Source organism: Jaculus jaculus, chromosome 8, assembly GCF_020740685.1.
Source record: "Jaculus jaculus isolate mJacJac1 chromosome 8, mJacJac1.mat.Y.cur, whole genome shotgun sequence".
NCBI lineage: Eukaryota > Metazoa > Chordata > Mammalia > Rodentia > Dipodidae > Jaculus > Jaculus jaculus.
Genome location: NC_059109.1, coordinates 42,203,353 through 42,223,923, shown reverse-complemented (window position 1 = coordinate 42,223,923; position 20,571 = coordinate 42,203,353). Strand labels below are relative to the sequence as shown.

Genomic DNA, 20,571 nt, shown 5'->3' with positions numbered 1-20,571 from the left:
ACCCATCTCACACAGTAAGCTTCATTTGTGAACATTTTGCAAAGAGTTTTTAGATTCAAGCACTGGACTAAGTTGAAGAATTATATATCCATAGACACAGTCCCTGTGCTCAAAGAATTTAGACTCCAATGGGAGATACATATAAATGTCTCACTGAAGTAATAATTATGATCAAGATGCGTGGTATTCAGTGCATGGTGGAGGTAAGAAGGTGGCTGAAACCTTAAGAGAATAAATACTTGCCCTGGAACTGAAATGTGTGTCGAGGAGCTGATGCTGCTGCTACTGCCTTTTTACATATATTTTATTTTGAGCTGGGCATGGTGGCACATGCCTAATCCCAGCACTTGGGAGGCAGAGGTAGGAGGATTGCCATGAGTTTGATGCCAACATGAGACTACATAGTGAATTCTAGTTCTGCCTGTGTTATAGCAAGACCCTACCTCAAAAAAGCAAAATAATAAATTAAAAAAGAAAAAAAGAAAGAGAATGGGTACACCAGGGCCTCTAGCCACTGCTAGCGAACTCCACGTGCCTGCGCCCCCTTGTGCATCTGGCTTATGTGGGTCTTGGGGAATCAAATCTGGGTCCTTTGGCTTTGTAGACAGGCACCTTAACTGCTAAGCCATCCCTCCAGCCCTCAAGGAGCTTCTTAAGAGGTGGGAGAAAGATGCACTATAGCAAAAGAACTATAAGGATTCCACTGTTTGTAGAGGGCAAAGCATATATGGTTATGATGGAGAGAGGCAAGGCTGGGAGATAGATAAGATCTGTCTGTTTGTAATGATTTTTTTTATTTTAAGTTAAAGAACTAATGGCTAAATTAAGCAAAAGGAAAATTTAGGAGCCGGGGGCCGGGAGTGGGGGGAAATGATTCAGAGGGTAAGAATGTTTGCTGCACCAGCATGGGGCCTGAGAAGGCCTCACTCACTCTGAGTCCCATTCGCCAGCACCTATGTAAACAGCTGGGAATGGCAGCACAGCCTATCACCCCAGTCTTATGGGGAGCGACTTCAGAACATCATGGGGGCTCACTGGTCAGCCAGTCCTACCAAAAAAACAGCATAGGTTCATAGTGAGAAACTGTCTCAAGGAAGCATGCAGGTGAGTGAGAGAAGTAGGTACCTGTCCTCTGACCTCCACATGTGTGCACATGGGGCACATGCATCTGCACTATATGCCACACCTAGAAAAAAAGAAAAGTAGCGGGGCGTGGTGGCACACGCCTTTAATCCCAGCACTCGGGAGGCAGAGGTAGGAGGATGGCCATGAGTTGGAAGCCACCCTGAGACTCCATAGTGAATTCCAGGTCAGCCTGAACTAGAGTGAGACCTGACCTCAAAAGAAAGAAGGAAGGAAAGAAAGAGAGAGGGAGGGAGGGAGGGAGGGAAGAAGGGAGAGAGAAAGAAGAAAGGAAGAAAGGATAGAAAGAGAGGAAGAAAGGAAGGAAGAAAACCTATTGGAAAGATGGGTAGCTATCCAAATTGAAGGGAAAGCTAGAAAATGAAGCTTGACAATAGGATCAAAGGTAGCTGTCGAATTTAAGGTAGGAAGGACTACTCAGTGGTAAGAGTGAGTGAATGCCAATATAAGTGTTTTTCATCACAGCGTAATCTAACGCAGGATTCAAAATACCGAGTCAGGGCTGGGGAGATACCTTGGCAGTTAAGGCACTTGTCTGCAAAACCAAAGGACCCAGGTTCGATTCCCCAGGACCCACATAAACCAGATGCAAAAGATGGCACATGCATCTGGAGTTCATTTGCAGTGGCTGGAGGCAGTGGTGTGCCCATTCTCTGAAATAAATAAATATTCTTTAAAAAATGCTGAGCCAGGCATGGTGTCACATACCTTTAATCCCAGCACTCAGGAGGCAGAGGTAGGAGGATTGCCATGAGTTCAAGGCCACCCTATGACTATGTAGTGAATTCCAGGTCAGCCTGGGCCAGAATGAGACCCTACCTCAAAAAAAAAAATTATGTATTTATTTATTTCAGAGAGAAAGTGAGAGAATGGGCATGCCAGGGCCTCTAGCTACTGTCAACAAACTCCGGATGCATGTGTGCATGTACCATCATGTGCATCTAGCCTATGTGGGCTCTGGAGAATTTAACCTGGATTCTTAGGCTGCGCAGACAAGCGCCTAAACTGCTAAGCCATCCCTCCAGCCCCCACACACTTCGTTAAAAAGTTTATTTAGGGCTGGAGGGATGGCTTAATGGTTAAAACATTTACCTGCAAAGCCAAAGGACCCAGGTTTGATTTCTCCAGTACCCACGTTAGCCAGATGCACAAGGGGGCACATGTGTCCGGAGTTCATTTGCAGTGGCTGGAGGTCCTGGTGTGCCCATTTTCTCTCTCTTTTTCTCTCTCTCTCCCTCTTTCTCTGCCAAAAAACCCCCCCAAAAAAAACTATTTTTTTCAAGTTTATTTATTTGTATTTGTGTTTGGAGGTGTGACAGAGGCTCTTGTTGCTGTAAACAAAAATGGACACAGGAATTGAACATGGGCCAGCAGCTCTGCAAGCAAGTGCCCCTAACACCTAAGCCATTTCCCCAGCTTCTTACCAAATGTTGGTTTTTGTTTGTTTTTTGGTTCTTCAAAGTAGAATTTCACTCTAGTCCAGGCTGACCCAAATGCTTTTTGAAAAAAAGAATTGTTTGTTTATTTGCAAGCAGGAAGAGAGACAGAGGGAAAGAGAGAGAAAGAAAAAGAGAATGGGTTGACAGGGCCTCTAATCTCTGCAAATGAACTCCAGCTGCATACACCACTGTGCACTTGGCTTTACATAGATACTGCAAATAATAATGATAAGGGCTAGAGAGATTGCTTAGTGGTTAAGGCACTTGCCTGCAAAGTCTAAGGACCCAGGGTCAATTCCCCATTACCCATATAAGCCAGATACCCAAGGTGGCACATGCATCTGAAGTTCATTTGCAGTGGCTAAAGGCCCTGGTGTGCCCATTCTCTCTTTGCCTTTCTCTCTCTCTCTCTCAAATAAATAAATAAAATATATTTTAAAATAATTATAATAATAAAATACAGAATGTTTAATAAATGTCATATGAGAAACACAACTGATGTATGATATTTTAATTATTTAATTTATTTATCTCTCCAGCCCTGATGTATGATGTTTTAATCCCCTACTGTTTTTTTAAACATTAACAGTGAGTCATACAATTTTCCTGGTGTTCGCATTTCATCATGACTGAAGGGAAATTTTTAATACACAGCTTTTAAGTCTTCTGCCTAACTTTGATTTCCTAATTCTTCCTTTATTGTCATTTTTCTTCTAATTGCATTTCTAGGATATCACTCCAAAGACTTTCCTATACGTGCAACTCATTAATGTAACATTTTTCAAATCAACATCACAAAATTTTCTTATCTCTATTGCATTTTTTTTGTGTGTGTATGTGGGGTTTTTTTGTTTCTTTTGTTTTGTTTTGTTTTCTGACCTGGAACTGTATAGTCCCTAGCTGGCTTGGAACTCACAGTGATCCTTCTACCACAGCCTCCCAAATGCTGGGATTAAAGGCATACACCACTATGCCAAGCAAGAATTCTCATTCTTTTTATTTATTTATTTATTTATTTATTTATTTATTTATTTATTTATTTATTTATTGGTTTTGTATTTTTCAAGGTAGGGTCTCACCCTAGCCCAGGCTGACTTGAAACTCACTCTGTACCTTGAGCTCATGGCGATCCTCCTACCTCTGCCTCAGGAGTGATGGGATTAAAGGTGTGCACTATTACACCCAGTATTACACCCAGCCCTTTTTTTTTTCCTCTTTTTTGGAATTTTCAAGGCAAGGTCTCACTCTAGTCCAGGGTGATCTGGAACTCATCACTGTGTGGTTCCTCATCTATATGGCAATGCACCTCTGAAAACAGGATTTCTCTTATTCTTCCATGAATTGCATAGGAAGCAGATAACATAAATCCATAAAACATAATTTCTTCTTTTTATTTATTTATTCATTTGCAAGGAGAGTGAGAGACAGAGAAAAAATGGGCACACCAGGGCCTCTAGCCACTACAAATGAACTCCAGATGCATGTGCCCCTTGTGCATCTGGCTTACATGGGTCTTGGGGAATTGAACCTGGGTCCTTTGGTTTCACAGGCAAACACCTTAACTGCTAAGAAATTTCTCCAGCCCCATAATTTCTTTTTTTTAAGTTTTAAATATTTTAGTTATTCATTTTTAATTTTTTTTGTTATTGAAAATTTCCATAACTATAGACAATAAAATCATAATTTCCTTTCCCCAACTTTCCCCTTTACAACTCCACTCTCTGTCATATCCCCTCCCCCTCTCAATCAGTCTTTCTTTTTTTTTTACGTTTTTTTGTTTATTTTTATTTATTTACTTGAGAGTGACAGAGAGAGAAAGAGGCAGAGAGAAAGAGAATGGATGTGCCAAGGCCTCCAGCCACTGAAAACGAACTCCAGATGTGTGCTCCCCTTGTGCATCTGGCTAACGTGGGTCTTGGGAAATCGAGCCTTGAACCAGGGTCCTTAGGCTTCACAGGCAAGCACTTACCCACTAAGCCATCTCTCCAGCCCTCAAGTCAGTCAGTCTTTTATTTTATTTATTTATTATTAGTAGTAGTAGTATTTTTTGGTTTTTCAAGGTAGAGTTTTACTCTAGCCCAGTCTGGCCTAGAATTCACTACGGAGTCTCAGGGTGGCCTTGAACTCACTGAGATCCTCCTACCTCTACCTCCCGAGTGCCGGGATTAAAGGCATGTGCCACCACGCCCGGCTCTTTCTTTTATTTTGATGTCATAATTTTTTTTCTCCTATTATACTGGTCATGTGTAAGTAGTGCCAGACACTGCGAGGTCTTGGATATCCAGGCCATTTTGTGTCTGGAAGAGTGTATTGTAAGGAGTTCTATTCTTCCTTTGGCTCTTACATTCTTCCTGCCACCTCTTCTGCTATGGACTTTTTAAATTATGTTGATAATGTTACAGATGAGTGTGATAATGCTTTTTCATGACAGATCTTCTTCAAAAAGCATTTAGGGACTGGAAAGATGGCTCAGCAGTTAAGGCACTTGCCTGCAAAGCCAGATGATCTGGTTTCAATTCCCCAGTACCCACGTCAAGTCAGATGCACAAAGTGACACATGTTTGCAGCAGTTAGAGGCTCTAGTGCACCCATTCTCTCTCTCCTTGCAAATAAACTAATTAAATATTTAAACTGGGCATGGTGACACACATCTTTAATCCCAGCACTCAGGAGGTAGAGGTAGGAGGATCACCATGAATTCAAGGCCAAGTCAGCCTGGGCTAGGGTGAGACCCTACCTTGAAAAAAACAAAACTAATAAATAAAATAAAGTATTTCTAAAAAAAAAAAAAAAAAAAAGAAAAGGAAAAGAAAGAAAAAAGAAAGGGAAAACTATCTAAGCCTCTACAGAATGGAGAGATTTTGACTTATCAACATCCGTGTTGAATTGTAAATAGTGGACTTTGCCAGATTGGTGTGACTGGTTTTCTGGGGGGTTTTTGGATTAAGAATTCTAGGAACAAGGGAAGTGTCAGATACTCTGCATGGAGCTCTCAGGAAAGCACGCTGATCTATCATCTTGTGAAATATCTACTCATGCAATGATTTCCAGGTGAGAGCAATGCTTGGAAATATTCAGAACAAATGAGAAATGCCAGGAAATAAACACTTTTCCCTGCAGACTATACATAGAAGTTGAAAAAATAAAAATGTACAATTTGGGGCTGGAGAGATGGCTTAGCGGTTAAGCACTTGCCTGTGAAGCCTAAGGATCCCGGTTCGAGGCTTGATTCCCCAGGTCCCACGTTAGCCAGATGCACAAGAGGGCGCACGCGTCTGGAGTTCGTTTGCAGTGGCTGGAGGCCCTGGCGCGCACATTCTCTCTCTGCTCTCCCTATCTGCCTCTTTCTCTGTCACTATCAAATAAATAAAAATAAACAAAAAAATATACAATTTAGCCTGGTGCTAGGATTAAAGTCATGTGCCACCACGCCCAGCCTGTATTTTTCTTAAGGTAGGGTTTCACTCAAGCACAGGATGACCTGGAATTCACTCTGTAGTCCAACATTGGCCTCAAACTCAGAGATCCTCTTACCTCCACCTCCCCAGTGCTGGCATTAAAGGTGTGCACCACCAAGCCCAGCCTAAAAATATTTTATTTATCTGCTGTGTGTGAGCACACCAGGTCTCTTGCCCTTCTCCCTCCTTGCATCTGGGTTTACATAGCTGTTGAGGAGTTGAACCTGGGCTTGCTGGCTTTGCAAGTTAGTGTTTTTAACTGCTGAGATACCTACCCAACCCTCAAATCTTTTACCTTTTTTTTCTGTTTTTTAAATTGACAAAAAATATGGAATGTGGGCTGGAGAGATGGCTTAGTGGTTAAGCGCTTGCCTGTGAAGCCTAAGGACCCCGGTTCAAGACTTGATTCCCCAGGACCCACATTAGCCAGATGCACAAGAGGGCGCACGCATCTGGAGTTCATTTGCAGTGGCTGGAGGCCCTGGCGGCCCCATTCTGTCTCTCTCTATCTGCCTCTCTCTCTCTCTCTCTCTCTGTCTGTAGCTCTCAAATAAATAAATTTTAAAAAATATGGAATGCTTCACGAATTTGCATGTCATCCTTGTGCAGTGGCCATGCTAATATTCTCTGTATCCTTCCAATTTTAGTGTATGTGCTGCCGAAACAAGCACTCTTTTACCTTTTGTATTCTACCGACTAGTTTCTTACTTTGATTTAATGGGTTTTGGAGTTTTTTACTCTAGACATGAATATTTGCAAAATATATGCCTGTTTCCCTTTTTGCTTTAATTATGTTATGGTCTATGATGGCCGGACATAGTGGTGTATACCTTTAATCTCAGCACTTGGGAGGCAGAGGAAGGAGGGTCACTGTGAGTTTGAGGCCAGCCTGGGCTACAGTGAGACCTTACCTCAAAAAAACAAAAAACAAAAGTATATGATGATTAAATGTTCCATCTCCAAGGTGGCACTGTTGGGAGACACTGGAATGTTTGACAAATGGAGCCTGGTGAGAGGTCCTAAGATTGTTGGAAACATGCCCTCAGAAGGGGTTTGGGACTCTAATCTTCTCTATCTGTCCTTTAGTCTCACTTGCTTATTCCCACACCACTCCCGCCATGATGCACTAGCAGCCACCAGCTTTACCAGAGGCCAAATCAATGGATCAATGGGCCACTCGACTTTGGATGCTGAACCTCTGAAGCTGTGAGTAAACAAGAAACTCTATCTTCTTTATGAGACGGACGTGCTACCTACCTCACTAACAAGGCTTCTTAAGAAACTTTATCTTCTCGGGCTGGAGAGATGGCGTAGCGGTTAAGCGCTCGCCTGTGAAGCCTAAGGACCCCGGTTCGAGGCTCGGTTCCCCAGGTCCCACGTTAGCCAGATGCACAAGGGGGCGCACGCGTCTGGAGTTGGTTTGCAGTGGCCGGAGGCCCTGGCACGCCCATTCTGTCTCTCTCTCTATCTGCTTCTTTCTGTCTGTCTGTCGCTTTCAAATAAATAAAAATACACAAAAAATAAAACCTTTAAAAAAAAAAAAAAGAAACTTTATCTTCTTTTGTTTATTTATTTTTGGGTTTTTTTTGAGGTAGGGTCTCATTCTAACCCAGGCTGACCTGGAATGTACTCTGTCATCTCAGGGTGGCTTTGAACTCATGGTGATCCTCCTACCTCTGTCTCTTGAGTACTGGAATTAAAGGCGTGTGCCACTATGCCTGGCTTATTTATTTATTTTTATTATCTTTTTTTCAAATTTTTATTACCAGCTTCCATGATTATAAAAAAAATCACATGAGGGAGGGAATGACCATGGGATATTTTTTTATAATCATGGAAAATGCTAATAAAAATTTTAAAAACTATATCACATGGTCATACCCTCCCTCCCCCCACTTTCCCCTTTGAAACTCCATTTTCCATCATATTTCTCCCCATCTCAATCAGCCTGTCTTTTATTTTGATGTCTTCACCTTTTCCTCCTCTTATGATGGTCTTGTGTAGGTAGTGTCAGGCACTGTGAGGTCATGAGTATCCAGGTCATTTTGTGTCTGGAGGGAGCACATTGTAAAGAGTCCTGCCCTTCCTTTGGCTCTTACATTCTTTTTTTGTTTAATTTATTTTTATTTATTTATTTGAGGGTGACAGACAGACAGAGAATGGGCACGCCAGGCCCTCCAGCCACTGCAAACTAACTCCAGATGCATGTGTCATCCTGTGCATCTGGCTTAACTGGGTCCTGGGGAATCAAACCTAGAACTGGGGTCCTTCGGCTTCACAGGCAAGGGCTTAACCACTAAGCCATCTTTCCAGCCTGGCTCTTACATTCTTTCTGCCACCTCTTCCACATTAGACCCTGATCCTTGGAATGTGGGATAGAGATATTGCAGTACTGAGCACTCCCATCACTTCTTTCCAGCACCATGATGCCTTCTGAGTCATCCCAAGGTCACTGCCATCTCAAAAGAGAAGGTTCTCTACCAAACATGAGAGTAGCATTAATATAAGGGTATGAACAGTAAGAGAAGTGCTTTCTGGGTAGTTTGATAAGCATAGTATATACATTTATCCAGATAGCAGCAGATGTTACACCCGTGGGGCTCATGACTACCCTGTTTTAAGTTTTCAGTAGCAGGGATGTATTCCCTTCCATGGAGTGGGCCTCCAGTCCAATTGGAGGGCATTTGGTTTCCACCATGACAGACGTGCCACTATTGCACCCATATACTCATTTGGTCTGGCTGGCCAAATATAAGGCTTGCAGTGTCCACTGTTGAGTATCTCCACTGGTGATTTCTCTTTCTCCCATTGAACTGCATGCAGAATGGCTTCTTCCAGCTTTCTGTCAGCTGGTCTACATGGAGGAGGTTACCAGCTCAGTTCCAACAGGATTTGTCAGTGGTCTTGCAGCCCAAGTATGTGGAGTCTTCAGCAATAGGGTCTTAACATCTCTTCCTGGTAGGAAACCAAGGGCCTCAGCAATAGCCTGTAATGTTTTGGGTGTATCAGTGACTTCCATGGCCAACAACTCACAGGAAGGTATCCCATCCTTCGCACTAAAACTTTTCTAGTAACAATCTATGGCTTCTTAGTGTTCCATTGTCCAAAAAAGTAGGTATATCAGACAGCTTCAGGTTCTCTGAGATGAACTTCCAGACCAGGCACAGTTATGGAGGAAGGGATATTTATGGAAGCTTATGATCCAGGGAAAGTTCCATAGTGGCAGAAGAAGCTGACCAGCTCTTATAGGACCAGGCAGAGAGAGAAAAACCACAAGCCCAAAAGCCACACAGCACACATCAGGAATGCTAGCTAGGCACACTTTACTTATCTTTAGATTCGGATTTCAAACCCATCAGCATACCTTAGGGCTGGACTACCCAGTGACACCTCCTCCAGCCATGTCGCTGCAGATCCAAAGTACAAACTAATAAAACACTGAACATATTGGGGCCATTATTCAAACTATCACATTCTGCCTCTGGGCCCCAGTAAATTCAAAACCATCACACACATTAAATTACATTCAGTCCAATTTCAAAGGCCCCCACAGTCATAACCAACTTAAGATAGTTCCAGAGTCCCAAGTGTCCTCTGAGATTTAAGATTGTCTCTTAGTGGGCTGGAGAGATGGCTTAGTGGTTAAGCGCTTGCCTGTAAAGCCTACGGACCCCGGAATCAAGGCTTGATTCCCTAGGACCCACCTTAGCACAAGGGGGTGCACATGTCTGGAGTTCGTTTGCAGTAGCTGGAAGCCCTGGCGCGCCCATTCTCTCTCTATCTGTCTCTCTTCTCCCCCTCTCTCTGTCACTCTCAAATAAATAAATAAAAATAAACAAAAAATAGTTTTAAAAAAATTTAAAAAAGATTGTCTCTTAGTTGTGAGTCCTGTAAACTCAAACAAGTTATATACTTTTAATATATAAAGGCACAGAGAAAACATTTTTATCTGCTATGAGGCATAGCAAGGAGAGACTAGAGCAGTGCAAACTCAAGCACATTAAACAAACATCAAACTTCTGCAGTTCAAGTCCAATATAACCACAGACTGACAGTCTCCAGATTTTTCAGTTTCACCCCTCCAACTTGGCAGAATAGCCAGGGTACAATTCCATCCCAGGCCAGCAGTGTTAGTGTACTCCATGGTATCCTTGCACAGTCCTGGTATATCCAAAACATCTTCAGGTCTTCATGCAAACCACAGTCAATCTTCCAAAGGCTCTTTCAGCCTATCAGGGCATCAGGCCCTGCCTCATGCTGCATCTCAGCAGAGGCTCCTAGAACCGTGTGTACTTCAAGATCACTTTACACATTTTCCATGCTTCCAAAACCAATACCAGATGTGTAGGACACAACCACATTCTTAATTCAGGGAGGAAATAAATCATAACCTTGATTATTAGCAGGTCCCTTCTCCAGTCAACTCTTTCCAAAAAAACAGTTTGCATTTCTATCATAGTCTTTCCTCAGGCATCCTCTCCATTGTTTTAATGTAAACCAGTTGGGCCTTCTTCCTTAAGATTGCTAAGGTGTTTCACAATAGCAGCGCCAGCAACCTAAAACCAGTCTCAGGGCCTGTAATTTTATCTCACTTAAGATTTTCCAACTTAAAATCTTAAATCTTTCAGTCTAATATCTTTAGCCAAGCACATCCAGTACAAATTTAACCTTGATCAAACTCTCTGGGCCTGGGCAGCAGAGCGCAGCCGGCCCTTATGCCAGTAGCCCAGTTCCAGGAAAGTCCTCTGCAGTCTTTCCTTCCCTTTAGAAATCTCATAAGCCAAGTCTTGATATTCAATACTGTCTGCATTTAGCATTCTCAAACTCTCATCAGAATAGTCCATAAAACTTGGCTTACCACTCCAGAAGGCATCTTCAGTTGCAAGCACCAAGTCTATGCCCATTCCTTCAAAACAAATGTTCTGAACGAAAGACAAAAATCCACATGGTCAGGTTCATTTCATACCACATTCTTGTACCAGAATCTCTATCAGATAGCTTCAGGTTCGCTGAGATGAACTTCCAGACCAGGCACAGTTGTGGAGGAAGGGATTTATTGACACTTACAGAACCAGGGGACGTTCAATAATGGCAGAAGAAGCTGGCCTACTTTCACAGGACCAAACACAGATAGAGAAGCACAAGCCTAAAAGCTAAAAGCCACACAGCACAGCACACTTCAGGAACCCCAGCTAGTCACACTGCTTATCTTTAGATTGAAATCTCAAACCTTAAGATGGCCCAGTAACACTGCCTCCAGCCAGGTGGCTGCAGATGCAAACTACAAACTAATAAAACACTGAATGTATTGGGGGCCATGTATTCAAATTACCACACTATGTTTCCATACGACTTATTTATATCTCCTTAGATTTTTATTAGCCCTCCCTTCACCTTTCCTTTATTCAGTCTCTTCCCCTGACCTCACTTTCATCTTCTTCATAAGCAGCCAGTGTCAGGTATTTCATAATAGTGAAGCAAAACTAATAAATATGATATCCTTGAGCTGGGCATGGTGGCTCATGCCTATAATCCCAGCACTCTGGAGACTGAGGTAGGAGGATCACCATGAGAGCAAGGGCAGCCTGGACTTCAGAATGAGTGCCAGGTCCACCTGGGATAGATGAGAACCTGTACAGAAAAACATCTCCTTGAATGAATACAAGCTTTTAATTTTGGTAAAGTCATTTTTTTTTCCTCATAGTTATTACTTTGTGGGCTCATATAAACAATTCTTAAAAGCTAGGTATGTTGGTGCATGCCTTTAATCTCAGCACTTGGGAGACAGAGGTAGGAGGATCTCAGGGAGTTCAAGGCCACCCTGAGGCTACATAGTGAATTCCAGGTTAGCCTGGGCTAGAGTGAAACACTACCTCGAAAAATCAAAAATAAATCAACAAAAAGAAACAGTTCTTCAGCCAGTTGTGACTTGAGCCTTTACTCTCAGTCCTCAGAAGGCTAAGGTAGAAAAATTGTCATGACTTTGAGGCCTATTTGGGCTACTGGAGTGAGCTTCAGATCATCTTAGAAGTGACTTTTTTTTTTTCCATAACTGAGAGCCATAGCAAATAGCTGTCATTTCAGCATGTGGGTGGATTTGAAATTTGAACCAGCGTGAGTTACATAGTGAGTTCAAAGTGAAGCTGTGGGCTAGAGAAATGGTTTAATGGCTAAGGTGCATGCCTGCAAAGCCTAAGGACCCATGTTCAACTCTTTAGATCCCATGTAAACCAGACACACAAAAGGTGACAAGTGCAAGGTCACATACGCACTAGGTGGCAAAAGTGTCTGGAGCTCGATTTCAGTGGCTGAGACCTTGGCATGTCAATTCTCTCTCTCTCTTTCTCTCTCTCTCTCTCTCTCCCTAAAATAGAAAGAAAAATAAATTCAGGGCTGGAGAGATGGCTTAGTGGTTAAGCGCTTGCCTGTGAAGCCTAAAGAACCCGTTCGAGGCTTGATTCCCCAGGACCCACGTTAGCCAGATGCATAAAGAGGCACACACATCTGGAGTTTGTTTTCAGTGGCTGGAGGCCCTGGCGTACCCATTCTCTCTCTCTCTCAAACAAATAAATTTAAAAAATGAATAAATTTTTTTTAAAAAAAAATTTCATTCGGGAAAAACTGTGTTATATAGTGAGGCTTAATTTCAAAAAATAAAAGACAGCCGGGTGTGGTGGTGCACGCCTTTAATCTCAGCACTTGGGAGGCAGAGGTAGGAGGATCACCGTGAGTTCAAGGCCACCCTGAGACTCCATAGTGAATTCCAGGTCAGCCTGAGCTAGAGTGAGACCCTACCCCGAAAAACCAAAATAAATAAATAAAAGACAAACCTAGCACTTGGGAGGCAGAAGTAGGAGGACTGCCATGAAGTCAAAGCCACCCTGAGACTACATATTGAATTCCAAGTCAACCTGGGCTATAGACCCTACCTGAAAAAAACAATAAATAGAGCCAGGTATGGTGGTGCATGCCTTTAATCCCAGCACCCAGGAGGCAGAAGTAGGAGAGTCGCCAAGAGTTCAAAGCTACCCTGAGAATACCGATTGAGTTCCAGGTCAGCCTGGACTAGAGTGAAACCCTACCTTGAAAAACCAAAAATAAAATAAATAAATAAGTAAAAGACAATAGTCCAAGACTACATTGTGAATTCCAGGTCAACCTGGGCTAGACTGAGGGCCTACCTCAAAAAAACAAAAACAAGAAAGAAAGAAAAGGAAGGAAGGAAGGAAGGAAGGAAGGAAAGAAGGAAGAAAAATAAAGACAAACCAAAAAAGAAAAAGATAAAAGCCTTTAATCCCAGCACTTGGGAGGTGGGAGGATCACTGCAAATTCAAGGAAAAACAAAAAAGAAAGACAAAATACAAAAAAAAAAAAAAAAAGTTTTTTTCCTTCTTCTCCCCTCTCCCAACTCCCCCAGAGGTAGGGTCTCACTCTAGCTCAGGCTGACCTAGAATTTACTATGTAGTCTCAGGCTGGCCTAAAACTCAGCAATCCTCCTGCCTCTGCCTCTCGAGTGCTGGGATTAAAGGCGTGTGCCACCATGCCCAACTCCATTCTTTTTTAAAAATTATTTATTTATTTATTTATTTGAGAAAGGCAAATGTGGCAAGGCCACTACAAATGAATCTACATGCATGTGCCACTTTGTGCATCTGGCTTTATGTGAGTACTGGGATATTGGAACCAGGCATTCAGGGTTTGCAAGCAAGTGCCTTTGACCTCTGAACCATCTCTCCAGCCCTATTTTCCCATATTCTAATGTCCTGAAAATATTTCCTTTATGTGTTTTAAAAAAAATATATTTTAGGGCTGGAGAGATGGTTTAGCGGTTAAGCGCTTGCCTGTGAAGCCTAAGGACCCCGGTTTGAGGCTCGATTCCCCAGGACCCACGTTAGCCAGATGCACAAGGGGGCGCACGTGTCTGGAGTTCGTTTGCAGTGGCTGGAAGCCCTGGCACGCCCATTCTCTCTCTTTCTCTCTGCCTCTTTCTCTCTCTCTGTCGCTCTCAAATAAATAAAAATAAAAAATAAACAAAAAAATATATTTTATATTTATTTATTTAACAGAGAAAGAGGGAGACAGAGAATGGGCACGCCAGGGCTTCTAGCCACTGCAAATGAACTCTAGACGCATGTGCCCCCTTGTGCATTTGGCTAACGTGGGTCCTGGGGAATCAAACCTGGGTCCTTTGGCTTTCCAGGCAAATGCCTTAACTGCTAAGTCATCCCACCAGCCTCTTTATGTGTTTTTATCTTGTCATTCATAGGTCTCTAATTTTCCAACAATTGCCTAGGGAAATGACCCAGGTTTAATTTCCTAGTACCCACATGAAGCTAGATGCTTAATGTGGCACATGCGTCTGGAGATACTGTGCAATAGCAAGAGGCCATGGCCTGCTCATTCCCCCTTGCTCCCTCTAATTTACCAACAATTGATTTTTTTTTTTTTTTCTTTAGTGCTGGGGACTGAACCCAGTGCCTAATGAATACCATTGTTACAGTCAACTTCACGTTGCTGGCAAAAAAAAAAAAAAGCCACCCAAACAAGAGCAGCTTGTGGGATGAAAGGACTTATTTTGACTTAAAGCTCCATGATGGCAGAAAAAATGATGTTATGAGAGAGGGTAGACATCACCTCTTGGCCAACATCTGGTAAACAACACTGACAGGAGAATGTGCCAAACACTGGCAAGAATACCCATAAGCCTGCCCCCAATAATACATCGCCTCCAGAAAGCTACAATTCCCAAATTGTCACTAGTGGGGGACCTAGTATTCAGAACACATAAGTTTATGGAAGACACCTGAATCACCACAACCACTAACCTACCTATACAGTCCCTGATTTTATATATATATATATATTTTTATTTATTTATTTATTTATTTATTTTCCCTGAGGTAGAGTCTAGCTCAGGCTGACCTAGAATTCACTATGTAGTCTTAGGGTGGCCTTGAACTTTAAGCAATCCTCCTACCTCTCTCTCCAAGTGATAGGATTAAAGTCATGCACCACCACACCTGGCCTTTTTTTACTTTTTCAAAGTAGGGCCTCACTGTAACTCAGGCTGACCTGGATCTCACTCTGTAGCCCAGGCTGGCATCTAACTTGTGGCAATCCTCCTATCTCTGCCTCCAGAGTGCTGAATTAAAGGCGTGCACCACCACGTCCTGCAGTCGGATAATTTAAATTTTTTGTTCCTTTTAAAAATATTTTTTTAGGGGCTAGAGAGATGGCTTAGCAGTTAAGTGCTTGCCTGAGAAGCCTAAGGACCCTGGTTCAAGGCTCGATTCCCCAGGACCCATGTTAGCCAGATGCACAAGGGGGGGAAGGGTCTGGAGTTCGTTTGCAATGGCTAGAGGCCCTGGCGTGCCCATTCCCTCTCTCTATCTGTCTCTTTCTCTCTGTCGCTCTCAAATAAATAAATAAAAATGAACAAAAAAAATTTTTAAAAATATTTTTTAGGAGCCAGGCATGGTGGCACACACCTTTAATTCCAGCACTCTGGAGGCAGAGATAGGAGGATTGCCACAAGTTAGATGCCAGCCTGGACCACAGAGTGAGATCCAGGTCAGCCTGAGAATACATAGCAAATTCCAGGTCAGCCTGGGTTAGAGTGAGACCTTACCTCAAAAAACAAAAACAAAAAAATAAAATAAAATAAATAAAAATATTTTGGGGGGCTGGAGAGATAGATGGCTTAGTGGTTAAGGTGTTTGCCTGCAAAGCCAGAGGATCCTGGTTCAATTCTCCAGGACCCATGTCAGCCACATGCACAAGGTGACGCATGCATCTGGAGTTTGTTTACAGTGGCTGGAGGCCCTGGTGTGCCCATTCTCTATGTTGTTTTTTTTTTTTTTCCTCTCTCTCTCAAATAAATAAATAAATAAATATTTAAAAAATATTTTTTAGTTATTTGCAAGGGAAAAGAAGAGATAATGGGTGCACCAGGGTCCTACAGATGCATTCACCACCTGGTGAATTTGTCTATACGTGGGTGTTGGGGAATTGTATCTGGGTCGTTAGACTTTGTGTGCAAGCACCTTGACTGCTAAGTCATCTCCCCAGCCCCAGATAATTTTGAATTATGGTGTGAAGGAATGCTGCAGGATACCCAACTATTATATATATATATATATATATATATATATATTTTATATATATATTTGGTTTTTCAAGGTAGGGTTTCACTCTAGCCCAGGCTGACCTGGAATTCACTAGGTAATCTTAGGGTGGCCTCAAACTCATGGCGATCCTCCTACCTCTGCCTCCTGAGTGCTGGGATTAAAGGCATGTGCCACCACACCCAGCAATATCATTTATTGAACAACTGCAGAGTGTCTACTATCAAATAAATATTCAGCATCAGCGTGTGCCAATCACTGGAGGCAATACAATCTAGAACAGCAGATATCCAACGCATGTGTTCGTTGTGTGAGCTCAGGTGCATGCACGCCATGGAATGTGTGGATGTCCGAGAACTACTTCAGGTGCTGGTCCTCACCTTCCGCCTTGTTTGGAGCTGGATCTTGCACGTTCACCTACCTCTGTCCTCCAGGCTGGCTGACCTTCGAGCTTCCAAGAAATCCTTTACTGTAGGTGCACCAGGATGACAGATGCCAGCACTAAAGCACCTGGCATGAAATGTGTTCTGGTCATCTAAACTCAGGTTAGGTGGCAGAACACTGAACTCTCTCTGCAGTATATTCTACTAGTGATTGGTTTGCCTTATGTCAATAAGACTACCTTGGATGCCGGGCGTGGTAGTATACGCCTTTAGTCCCAGCACTCGGGAGGTAGAGGTAGGAGGATCACCATGAGTTCGAGGCCCACCTGAGACTATATAGTGAATTCCAGGTCAGCTGGACTAGAGTGAAACCCTACCTTGAAAAACAAAACAAAACGACTATCTTGGGCTGGAGAGATGGTTTTGCAGTTAATGTGCTTGCTGGTAAAACCAAAGGACACAGGTTCCATTCCCCAGTACCCATGTCTAGTCAGATATACAAGGTGAAACATGCATCTGCAGTTATTTTGCAGTGGCTAAGAGGCCCTGGCACACCCATTCTCTATCTACCTTTATCTTTCTCTCAAATAATAACTAAATACTTTTTTTTTTTTTTTTTTTGGTTTTACAAGGTAGGGTCTCACTCTAGCCCAGGCTGACCTGGAATTCACTATGTAGTCTCAGGCTGGCCTCTAACTTACGGCGATCCTCCTACCTCTGCCTCCCAAGTGCTGGGATTGAAGGCGTGCGCCACCACACCCGGCTACTTTTTTATTTTATTTTGTTTTTATGTTTTTTCAAGGTAGGGTCTCACTCTAGCCCAGGCTGACCTGGAATTCACTGTGGGCGTGGTGGTGCTAGAGTTCTTCTGCAGTGGCTGGAGGCCGTGACATGCCCATTCTCTCGATCTGCCTCTTTCTCTATCTGTTACTCTCAAATAAATAAAAAAGGAAAGAAATTCAATTATTTTTATTTTTTGTACATTTGTTTTTTTTAAGAAAATGTTTTATTTCTATTTATTTATTTGACAGAGAAAGAGGGGGAGAGAGAAAGAAAGAGCCTCCAGCCACTGCAAATGAACTCCAGACGCATGTGCCCCCTTGTGCATCTGGTTAACATGGGTCCTGGGGAATCGAACCTGGGTCCTTTGGCTAAGCCACCCTTCCAGCCCAGAAACTCAGTTGTTTTATACATTAATTTTATTTTTGGTCTTTAAGAAAATCTAGTACTTTACCAGGTATAGTGGCATACACCTGTAATCCCAGCACTCAGGAGGCAGAGGTAGGAGAATGGCCGTGAGTTTGAGGCCAGCCTGAGACTACACAGTGACTTCCAGGTCAGCCTGGACTAGAGTGAGACCCAACTGCAAAAAAAAAAAAAAAGTAGTAATTTTAGCTGAGAATGGTGGCATATGCCTTTAATCCCAGCACTTGGGAGGCTGAGATATGAGGACCGTCAGGAGTTCAAGGCCAGACTGGGACCTGGGGTATAGTGAAACCCTACCCACCTTATGCACTTGGTTGGGAGAGCAAAATCATTGTAATCTACTTTTTTTTGTTTGTTTTTGTTTTTCAAGGTAGGGTCTCACTCTAGCTCAGGCTGACCTGGAATTCACTATGTAGTCTCAGGGTGGCCTCGAACTCACAGCGATCCAGCTACCTCTGCCTCCTGAGTGCTGGGATTAAAGGCTTGCGCCACTACGCCTGGCTACTTTTCTTTTTGAGAGAGAGAAAAAGAGAGACAGAGAAAGAGAGAATGGGCACTCCAGGACCTCCAGCTGCTACAAACGCACTCCAGATGCATGCACCACCTTGTGCATCCGGTTTATATGGGTCTTGGGGAATCAACCTTGGTCCTTTTCCTTTGCAGGTAAGTGCCTTAACTGCTAAATCATCTCTCCAGCCCAAACTCATCATAGTCTTACCAGTAGTGGACTCTGCAAACCACACAACTGGCCAAGTAGACAAGATATACCCACTACTCAAATAGTGGCATATCTGTTATGGTGGTATGGTGGTTTGAATCATCATACTTCCTCCATTGATTCATTTGTTCTGAATGCTTGGTCCCCAGCTAATGGCAACTTGGAAAGTGGATCCTTGCTGGAGGAGGTGTGTCACTGGGTGGAGGGCAGACCTTGAGGTTTATTAGCTCCTGGTTTACCAGTATTAGTGGGCTCTCACTCTCTTGCTGTTTGCCACCTGCTGTGGTAGAGGTGATGTGCAGCCTCTGCTTATGCCATGCTTTGCCATCATGAAGCTTCCCCTTGAGACTGTAAGCCAAAATAAACCCTTTACTCCCATCAGTTGCTTTTGGTCAGGAGGTAGAAGGATCACCATGAGTTCAAGGCCACCCTGAGACTACAGAGTCAATTCCAGCTTAGCCTGGGGTAGAGTGAAACCTTGCCTCACCAAATGAACAAACTTTTCTTGTGGGCTGGAACTGACTCACTATCACAGGCAAACCAGACATGGAACTGTTCATTGGCTACAGTGCTGTCTTGTATCAAGGATAATGCCAGGCCAGATAAGCAGTTGTCATCTTGCAAAAGACTATTTGAAAGAAAGGCCTTACCCTCAGCATTCTTTCCTTGCAAATAAGGAAGGAAGGAAAAGGAAGAAAGGAAAGAAAGAAAAAAGAAAGAAAGGAGGAAAGAATGAAAGAAAGAAAGGAAAAGAAAGAAGAGGGAAGAGGGGCTGGAGGCTGAAGAGATGGCTTAATGGTTAAGGTGCTTGCCTGCAAAGCCAAAGGGCCCAGGTTCAATTGCCCAGTACCCACGTAAAGCCAGATGCACCAGGTGGCACATATGGAGTTCATTTGCAGTGGCTAAAGGCCCATTATCTCTCTCTCTTTATCTGCCTCTCTCTCTCTCTCTCTCTCTCTCTCTCTCTCTCTCTCATAAATAAATAAAACATTTATAAAAGAGGGATAGAGAGATGGCTTAGCAGTTAAGACTTTTGACTGTGAAGCCTAAGGACGCATGTTCTACTCTCCAGATCCATGTCAGATACAAAATGGTGAGGCAAGTGCAAGGTCACACATGCTCAGTAGGTGGCACAGCATCTGGAGTTTGAGTGTAGTGGCTGAGGCCCTGGTGTTTTCTCTCTATATATTTATTTATTTATTTAAGAGTGACAGACAGAAAAAGAGGCAGAGAGAGAGAGGGAGAGAGAATGGACGTGCCAGGGCCTCCAGCCACTGTGAACAAACTCCAGATGTGTGTGCCCCTTTGTGCATCTGGCTAACATGAGTCTTGGGGAATCGAGCCTTAAATGGGGGTCCTTAGTCTTCACAGGCAAGTGCTTAGCTGGTAAACCATCTCTCCAGCCCTCTCTCTCTCTTTAAAAACATATTTATAATAGAATGTTTTTTTAAAAAGTGAAGCAGTTTATAATTAGATGATTACACTGGATTCCAGGTGTCCATCCCCTAGACACTCATGGTATTATCCTGAAAGGCTGCTAACCTCAGGTAACCAGAATATTAAATATGCATCTGGCCTGGAGAGATGGCTTACTGGTTAACGATGCTTGCTTGCAAAGCCTCATGACCTGGGTTCAGTTCCTCAGTACCCACAAGCCAGTTGAATTTACAGTGGAATGAAGCTTTGGTGTGCCCATACTTACTCTGTCTCTATCTGCCTCTTTCTGTCTCAAATAAATAAATATTTTTTTAAATATGCTTCTAAACCGGGAATGGTGGTGAATGCCTTTAATCCCATAAATGGAGGATCACCATGAGTTGGAGGACACCTGAGATTATATAGTGAATTCCAGGTCAGCCTGGACTAGAGTGAAACCCTACCTCAAAAAAACTGAAGGAAATAAAAAAAAGCTTCTGGGCTACACGTGGTGGCCCATGCCTTTAATCCTAGCACTTGCCAGGCAGAGCTATAGGAAGATTGCTATGAGTTCAAGGCCAGTCTGAGAATACAAAATTCCAGGTCAGCCTGGGTTAGAGTGAGCCCCTACCTTGGAAAACCAAACAAACAAGCAAAAAAGCTTCTGAAATTTTGGCTGTTAAG

At 43.1% G+C, this 20,571-nt stretch overlaps 1 non-coding gene across 1 annotated transcript; it reads right to left on the bottom strand.

Annotated features, from left to right (window-relative positions):
• Positions 1-6,604: 6,604 nt before the first annotated feature.
• Positions 6,605-6,711, bottom strand: LOC123463078. The gene has a single exon (XR_006638690.1). It is a non-coding gene; the product is annotated as a U6 spliceosomal RNA (small nuclear RNA).
• Positions 6,712-20,571: the final 13,860 nt, after the last annotated feature.